Source organism: Ananas comosus, linkage group 1, assembly GCF_001540865.1.
Source record: "Ananas comosus cultivar F153 linkage group 1, ASM154086v1, whole genome shotgun sequence".
Classification (NCBI taxonomy): Eukaryota; Viridiplantae; Streptophyta; class Magnoliopsida; order Poales; family Bromeliaceae; genus Ananas; species Ananas comosus.
In genome coordinates, this window is record NC_033621.1 from 9,569,668 (window position 1) to 9,579,629 (window position 9,962).

General features: G+C 32.1%; 1 long non-coding RNA gene across 1 annotated transcript; it reads right to left on the reverse strand.

Moving 5' to 3' along the window:
- LOC109707795 lies at positions 2,856–5,946 on the reverse strand. The gene is made up of 2 exons (XR_002215574.1): positions 5,515–5,946; positions 2,856–3,195 (listed from the first exon to the last, which is right to left on the reverse strand). It is a non-coding gene; the product is annotated as an uncharacterized LOC109707795 (long non-coding RNA).

A 9,962-nucleotide genomic window follows, 5' to 3' on the forward strand; every position in this document is an offset into this window, starting at 1 on the left:
GAGATAGTGGAAGGTCGTGGAGTTCGCCATTAATTTCTTGTTTCTTATAATTGGATTAGAGAGAGAGAGAGAGAGAGAGAGAGAGAGAGAGAGAAACTAGAGAGATGAGAAATGTATTAGAGAGGGGGTGAAGGAAAAAGGCTTTATATATATAAAAGATAATACATGGAGGGAGAGCTCCGGCGGTTATGCGACAGTTATACGATCTGTAGAGAATATTTTAATATATAAATCTATGTAATTAAATACGAAAAAAAAAAAAAAAAGCTTCAAATACCATGCCTATAATTTCATACATTTTTTACTTTAGTATCCTATGTGTGCTTGAAAGTGTGTCAATTTAGTACTCCGTGATTTTATTTTATTTTATTTTTATTACCACTTCTATTAATTTTTTTCGTTAAATTAGTAACAAAGTTTAAACTAAGAGGTAGTAAAGTGAATATTCAATAAATCTAGGTAGCGTATTTGAAGTTTTTTTGTATATAATTTAATAAAATGTTAATGGACGAGCTAAAAAAAAAGAGAAATGAAATTACAGGATACTAAAGTGAGAAAGTGCAAACTCAACCCTAAAAAGACCATTCAACCCTAATATCATCCTAACCCCACAATAATTTTTCATCCAAAGGTTAAAACTTTGGTAGCAAAAGGGACCAAATACCATTAATAGTATTCCAGCCCAACTTGCATAATTCTATATATATTTATATAGAGTACGGCTAGTAGCATAATTCTATATATATATATATATATATATATATATATATATATATATATGTAGTTGAGCTAGAATACTATCGATAGCAAACGGGCTCCGTTGCCACCCATTTGTTTTCGATGATGGAGCCTCCAAATTGACGATCGGCACTGTTGAACATGATCTATACTACTTGAAGCATCTAGAAATCAAATTTCATACTTTTTCGATATTGTTCTCTTGTCGATCAAGTGGGCACAAAATGAACGGCTAAAAATGAATATTCTTTAAAAAGTGATGATAGGGATCTTATGATCAAAATCGAGAGTATAGATCTTGTTCTAAATAGTTTAAAGAATTTTCTAACCAAAATTCAATTGATTTGGATATCTTTACACCGTTAAACGAGAAAGTGCTTCATATCGATCATTAAAATTATAAATTTTGAAACCCTTTAATCATTAGGTTAAAAATATCGAAAAGATTTGAAATTTGGTTTCTAGATACTTCAAGTGGTATAGATCACGTTCAATCGTGCCGATCGTCGACTTGGAGGCTCCATCATCGAAAACAAATGGGCGACAATAGAGCCCGTTTGCTACCGATAGTATTCTAGCTCAACTCTATATATAGAGTGAGGCTACTATGCTATCGGAAGCACGGAGCCTTCCGTGCTTCCAGTTTGTTTTCGATGTTGCGACTTTCGAATCGTCGATCGGCTCCGTTAAATTTGATCTAGAGTATTTGGAGTACCTAGAAAATAAATTTTATTATTTTGCGATATCATTTGCCTAGTAATCGAATGGGCTCAAAATCAACAAATTTCAATGGCCGTAGTGAGCCGTTTGCAAGTTTAACGGTGTGGAAATATCCAAATCATGTGAAATTTTGATAGAAAATTCTTTATACTATATAAAACAAGATCAATATCTTTGATTTAAAATTTTAATGTCATATTATTACATTTTGTAAGATTTTTATTTTCAGCCGTTGATTTTGAGCCCCTTCGTTCACTAGGCAAATGATATCGTAAAATCATAAAATTTATTTTCTAAGTACTTCAATTACTCAGATAAGGTTTAACGGAGAACCGAATCGACGAGGGTTTTTTCGAATAATTCGAAACATCGAAAACGAGCTAGAGACGAGACTCCGTGATTTTCGATAGGTATGTGCCTACTCCTCCTTATACTATATATATATATATATATATATATATATATATTATATATATATATATTATATATATATATATACTCTGAATAAATACTTTTATTTTTCATAAAATATAAGATAATATTATTTCTTGATTTTCAAGATTACATGGGCTTACATGTTTTCACTAGGTCATCAATTTCCATTATATTTCACATAAAATTTCCACTAGTTTTGTGCTTTTGCAAATCCGGCTCGTTTTTTTTTTTTTTTTTCCTTTTTTAAACTTTGTATATTCGATCATATTTTTTATTCTAAAGAATTGAGCAAATTACCACTTTGCCCGAAATAGGCATATAGTGCACATATTAAACCTATTTGTAACTCTTGCTCTCTTACCAACCGTCCCTAGAGCAAGTGACAAAAGGCTTGATGATTGGTATCCGAGACCTAAGTTCGAATCCTAGTTGATTCACATTTCTAGCTAAGTTTATTTCTAAATGAAATAAACGAAGCGGGTAGCGTGCTATCTATCTCTCAAAAAAAAACTCTTGCTCTCTTCTCCTTTGTTCTGTGCAGTCCTACTTCGTCTCCTTCCTCTCATGAAAAAATTGTAAAATATTAACGTCCTCAACTTATTAAATAGATTCTTTTGAATTAATCCATCACATCATAATTATAAAAAAAAAAAAATCTATTGTACTTTTTTTTAAAAAGAGAGACATAATTAACGTATTATTCCTGATGTGGTGCAATTATGAAACAATAGACTTTTTCCCTCTCATCTCCCTTATTCTGGATGTGCGCATCCCCCTTGCATGGCGCCTTGGGCCGATTGCATGTGTGTTCTACGAAGCTTGCATCGCATTGGAGGATGTCTATATTATAACACTCACACCACATTATCTATCCTCAAGGCGCCAATCACATCTCCTCTTTTGAGAGCAAAGTAGAATAAAATTATTATTTTAATAACCAGGATAGAATGGGCGAACCAAAATAAAAAAAAAAATCTGATTGATTGAAGATGCCGTAACAGCAGCAATATAACTAATACATTTTAGACTTCATGATACTGGGGAGCGGTGGTGAGAAAGTGCAAAACCACGGGACATTAACTTGATACACTTTAAACCACAAGATACTAAAGTGAGAAAGTGCGAAACTACAGAAATAGTATTTGAAGTTTACCCCAAAAATTATGGCCCGAGGCTCCAAACAAAATCAATGCTTTGCCAGAAGCAGTTCCACATAAACTCAAGCTCATTCAAGTTGATAGTTTCTGCAGAAGTATTGTCTGAATCGAATTGTTCAAACAAAGCCAATAGAACAGATTTCAACTGCAAGTAGAAACAGATGAGATTGAGACAAGAATTCTAAAAAAGTAGACTATCTTTCGCATCTTAGAAAACAAAGAGTCCGCTGCTAACTGACAGAGCATGCAGTGCAACTTAAAAATTGTCGAGCAACGATTTCTCATTGATAATATATAACAATTGAAATCAAATGGCATAGCCTAGTTATAGTATGAGTCATTCCCCGCGCATTAAGTTTCCAGAAAAATACAGCAAAAAAGGGGGAGATAGCTCACGAATAACTTGAACTTGTCAATTGTGTTATCCCTGTCATTATACATTTAATCAACTACAGGTATTCCCAAATCTAAAACCCAACAGAAAATCAACTTTGTTATAAATTAGCCCGATAACCAAGAAATAAAGAGGAAGTTATCATGACAAAATTTATCCCGAACCGAAGAATAGCAGATATGAGTATCATGCACAACGAAAAATTTAGCCGCAATTTTCAAGTCGAAATATCAATGAGATTACATATCGCATACCCTGGATAAAATAAGGCCTATAACTAGGACACTCTCGGCTTGAATCACTTGTGATGTTAAAAAGAATCTCCAAGTGTAGAAGATTTAAGTCATGTTTGAAGCTTGAGAGAAGGCCGGCCAGAAACATAGCAAATGAGAAAGGTGTCATGCTAAGTCTTCGGATGGCAATTTGTTACATTTTGTAAAGCATATATAACAATTTACAATCCAAGCTTTATTAGGATTTCTCATTGTTTGGTTGAATCTCTTTTGTATCCGAAACTGAATATTTGACATGGATATTATAGAAATTAGCTCCAAATTCCCTCTGACGCGGGCTTAAAAGCAGCGTTGGAAGGAAAGAAGCACAAGACGAATAACACAATTTCTCGACAAAGATGGAAATATTATTAATCAACTCTAAAAACTAATTACATTAACCAAACGCTACGTATACATATAGGATCGATACCGGGATCCTACTATAAGTGATGATAATAAATTGTAATAATCTCTAAACCTAAACCGATCAGAAATAACCAAATAATAGGACTCAAAATAAGATAAAAAATACAAAAACTTCCCGAAAATAACTTAAAAATGTAAAAACGGAGGCCTAAACAATTGAATTTGCATCCCAAACTCGGCAGGAATGGTTTTGCTGATCAACTCGTAAATCTCGAAAAATATTTTCCGAATTAGAGTTGCATGCTGAAAACGGACACTCGAGTGAAAACTTAAGGCCGTTAAAAGATTTTTCTCACCGATTGTAAAAGTTGCTGAACTCAGCAGGATTTCTAGCCCAGCTTGGTTGAGGCACGCTTTCCCTCCCTTTCTTTTTTTTTTTTTTTTGATTGATAAAACGTGACTCTTGGATAAAAGGGAGGTGCAATATCATAATTTTTCTATATACGCACCAGTGAGGTCGAAACGACAATTACCCATGAACATATTCTCTCATCTTTAAGCAAATTCATTTCTAGCATTAAAGTATTTACATGAACAATGTCATCACAAAGTCACAACTTGTTTCGAAATTTATATGGCTGATACAAAATTTCCCAAGGCTAAAATAATAATCAAAATATAACTCTTTTATGATTTATACATCAATCCATGTGAAAAACTACAATCTGCGACTAGGATCACTGAAATTCACAAAACTAAAACACTCCTATTGGTAAACAATCCTTTTGTTTACATGAACAATGTCATCACAAAGTCACAACTTGTTTCGAAATTTATATGGCTGATACAAAATTTCCCAAGGCTAAAATAATAATCAAAATATAACTCTTTTATGATTTATACATCAATCCATGTGAAAAACTACAATCTGCGACTAGGATCACTGAAATTCACAAAACTAAAACACTCCTATTGGTAAACAATCCTTTTGTTTACATGAACAATGTCATCACAAAGTCACAACTTGTTTCGAAATTTATATGGCTGATACAAAATTCCCCAACGCTAAAACAGCAATTATAATATAACTCTCTTATGATTTATACATCAATTCATGTGAAAAACTACAATTTGCGACTAGGATCACTAAAATTCACAAAACTAAAACACTCCTATTGCTTTCCAACGGGAAGGATGTTAATGATTTCAAATGTCCGCGATGAGATATTCAGAGGAAAACTAATATTAAGTGCATCACATACAACACTTGTAAACAAAAGGATCAGAGCAAGTAGGCAGGAACATTGCAAGAATAAAAATTAGGTTTCAATAATGGCGATCAAATTGTGCAGATAAGCTTCTCTACTGTAGCAAGAGATCAAAAACATCTCAGAAATTCTAATCCAACAAAAAAAAAAAATCCATTTACCTCAAAAATTTTTCAATGTTACGCCGCAAATTCTTAGATCCTAATCCGAAAAGCCCATAAAGTTCATCTTTTCCCTATCTCTTCTCCTTCTTCTTCTTCTTCTTTCTCCTCGCATCCCCCAAATCCCCAACGCCCCGACCACCATCGAAACCGCTCCTTTCCCCATCCACCTCCTCTCTCTTCCGCTTCTTCTTCTTCCTCATCCCCCTCGTCTCCTCTGACCCCAAAACCCTAGCGCCCACATCCCCAACCTCTCCCTTAACCCCGCCACTAGGGTTTTCCACTTCGCCACCCCCGTGAGGATCGATCTCGCGGTGGAGGCGCACGAGCTCGTCGAGGGCGGATCTGAAGCGGCGGATGTAGGCGGCGATGTCGGGGCGCAGTCCTCCTCGCCGCCGGCGGCGAAGCGCGGCGAGGACGCCGCCTCCACGAGCGACGGCGCCTTCGACCCGCCACCACTCTCTCACCGCCCTCATCCACGGCGAGATAGGAGGTGCAGGGCAGCGAGAGAGAGAGTAGAGAGAGAGTGCAAAGGGTAAATCGGCGACTTTGCAGGAGCTTCGGCGAAGGGAGGAGAATTAGCGGTTGTATTGACGGGTTTTGTGGTAGGGGTGGAATCGGAGCCGGCGATAACGAAACGCCTGCCCGTAACCGTTAGGCCGCCAGTATGCTAACGGGCCTCGCTCCGTTTTTTTATGAGGTCGGGTGGAATTTGCCCCCCCCCCCCCCCCCCCCCCCCCCCCACCCCCCCCACATTACCACTCCATTCTAAATTGATCGAAACGGGTCTTAGGGATGTCAATAAATATGGATATTCAAAATTTTATTTGAACTCGAATATGAACGGAGCGGATTTATTTGATGTTAAGTGGATATAATTTTGGATAAAGATATAAACAAACAAAAACTCGAGGGATTTTGATTCAGATATGGATTTTGTCCTAACAAAATCCGAAGCCTGACTCATTCCTAATCCAAATTAATATTATATATAAATATTTTATGTTATATTTGAATTTGTATTTTAATAATATTATATATTTTGAAATATGGTAAAGAGAAATAATTTGGGTTCGGGTTCGAATTCGGATTTTCGGGCTTTTGGTCGGATTCAGATTTGGACATAGATTTTTAAAATCCGTCGGATTTGAATTTAGGTTTGAGTTTCGAATTTGAATGTGTCCAAGCCTTGCCCAGATTTAGCCTGAAAACCTAATGCATTAGTTACCATTAATTATTAACCAAATATTTAGTTATATACATTTATCTATGTAAGAAATTACGAATATACCTATAATATATTATAGAGAAAATATCTACTGTGCCTTTTAAAATTTTAAAAATTTTCTATTTTGCCTTGATTGACCAAAGTTTTTTTCTTTTTATTACAAAAATTTGTTCAAATTTTAGCCTCACCGGAATAGAATTTTAAAAAAGCATTCCAAAAAGAACAATACTATCCGTACACACCACAGTGAGTGTACATATTATATTTTTACCAAAAATCAATTAAATTTTTGTGATCCTTAGAATGAAGGGTATAAAATCTACACCCTATACAAGTACAATATTTCTTTAAGAAAAAGAAAAGTAAATTTAAAAGTTTTGAATGGTAATAAACCGCATATAAGCAAAAACCCCTGTATTATATACATAGTAGTATTTTAAAGCCCTAAATAATTTAATTAGACATTATTTGTTCCTTGGACTTAATTTTTCTAAAAGAAATGGATAAAAAAGGTTGACGCGAAGCCCAACATTATTTTTTGGACCGATTTTGGGTATAGTATGACCAGACCCGAATCCGGCGCAGTTCCAACCTTATAAATTAAGGCCCCGTTTGGTTGGGGGGATAAGCGGGGATAACGAAAGTTATTCCCGCTATTCCGCCAAACGGGGTGAAATTTGGTCGGAATATTTTATCCCGGTCAAACCTTGCTATTCCCGGTTATCCCGGAATAGCAAGGGATTTGCTATTCCACCATTTTGGTGGAATAGCACTATTCCAATGCTTTATTTCAAACTTAATTAAAATTATAAATTGAATTAAAACTAAATTATATAAATATAATATGTTATATATTATATATTATAATACAATATTTTTATTATAAAATTATTAATTGTACTATATTAATACATATTATTTATATTTAAATATTATAATAAAATTTATAATAAATTATATTTAAATATTATAATAAATTCTTTTTATTAAATTTAAATTTAAGTAGAATTTTTAAAAAATTTATAAATTTATTATAATAAATTATTTTTATTAATTGTTCCCACCACTATTCTTATTTTAAAATTTTAAAAATTAAAAATTTAAATTTTTAAAATTTATAATTTATAATCTCAAAATTAAAGTTTAAAATTTAAATTATAAATTTTAAATTTTAAATTTAAATTTTGATATTTTAAATTTTTGAAATTTAAAATTTGATATTTTATATTTTTTTAAATTTAAATATGATCTTAAATTTAAAGTTTGAAATTTAAAATTTAAAATTTTGAATTTAAAATTTGAGATTTTAAATTTCAAAATTTGAAATTTCAAAGTTAAAATTTTAAATTTAAAAATATATATTTAAAATTTTAAAAATTTAAATTCAAATATAATAAGAGGATAATATGATTATTTTTTATTTATAAAACTCACTATCTTTCTTATTCCATCTTACCTAACCAAACGTTATTTTTTTTATTCACAGGAATAACCCAATTTTCATCCAAACGCAAAATTGATCTAATCCTCGCTTATATCTCAATTTATACCTATCCTTGGAATAGCCACTTTTTCCTTATTCTCGAACCAAACGATACCTTAGAGAGACAAAATTTTGGTTGGGATAATTTCCAATGTGAGACAAAATTTTAGTTTTTTTCGTTGTTTTTTGTTGAGTTGCAATTTCAGTCTAAAAGCTTTTAATGTACTTTTCATATTATTAAATTCAATCAAATATGGTTATATCATTCCGTTTTAGTTTACATTTATATATATGTGTTTATTTAATCTGTATATTTTTGCTAAAAAATTTCTATTCATTCGCATCGTGAGGGTCCCTACACTGGTATATATAAAGATGAACAAAAAACTTTTAGTTGTGATGGAATCCTAAATAGAATCATATATGTTTGAAAAATAAATTGGTTTAAAAATACCTATCAAATCAATGATTGTTTAAATTCAAATAACAGATCCAAAATTAACTTTAAATTTTGAGTATCATTCATAAATTTAATCTAAATTCAAACTTTAACTTAATTATGGAATCAATTTAAATTTTTAAATTTTGAGTATTTGTTAAAAAACAATGGTATGTAATGAACACATAAAAAATATTTACGGCATAACTAAATTGGGAGCATACGTAGAAACAAAACAAATTTAAAAAATAAATCAATTAGAAATAGACTCATGTCACCCATAGCCATTTTAATTCAAAATACATATTCAAAATTTATTTTAACTTTAATTTTATTTTAAATTTAATTTAATTTATAATATTATCTGCATCGCACATGTATTATAACTAGTGTGTATATGTATTGCGGTCCCATGGCCCCCATAAATTATAGACCATTTAGAAATATGTTCTCAAAATTTTGCATTTTTGGCCTGAGCAANAGAGAGAGAGAGAGAGAGAGAGCAGGGCTGCTGTGCTCTCAGGAGCACGAAGGCCTTCGTGCTCCTGAGTCGTTTTCGATGATGGAATTTTCGAATCGACGATCAGCTCCGTTAGACTTGATCTAGTGCATTTGAAGTTTCTAGAAAATAATTTTTGCGATTTTTTGATATCATTTACCTAGTGATCGAAAGGATTCAAAATTCATAATTTTTAATGGTTGATATCTGCCGTTTTCAAGTTTAACGGTGTAGAATTATTCAAATTAGATGAAATTTTGATACAAAATTTTTTATACTATCTATAATAAAATCAATATTTATGATCGAAAATTTTAGTGCTATATAACTACTTTTTTTAGGATTTTTATTTTCAGCCGTTAAAAATTATTGATTTTGATCCTTTTGATTGCTAGGTAAATGATATCGAAAAATCGCAAAAATTATTTTCTAGAAACTTCAAATATGCTAGATCAAGTTTAACGGAGCCGATCGTCGATTTGGAAACTCCATCATCGAAAACGGCTCAGGAGCACGGAGGCCTCCGTGCTCCTAAGAGCACCGCAGCCCTGCTCTATATATATATTTAAGAAATTATATATTCGTATTCGTATTTTTTACGAAATTATATTTTCTTAAAAAATACGATTGTATTATTTAAGAAATTATATTCGTATTCGTATTTTTTTTATTTTTTGAATGGGAATTCATATACGAATATGTGTGAAATACTAAATTTTTAAAATTCAGCTTTCAGTTTCAGTTTGGTTTAATTAAACATATTTTTTTAACTAAATTGAACTGAAAAACCTAATAGTAA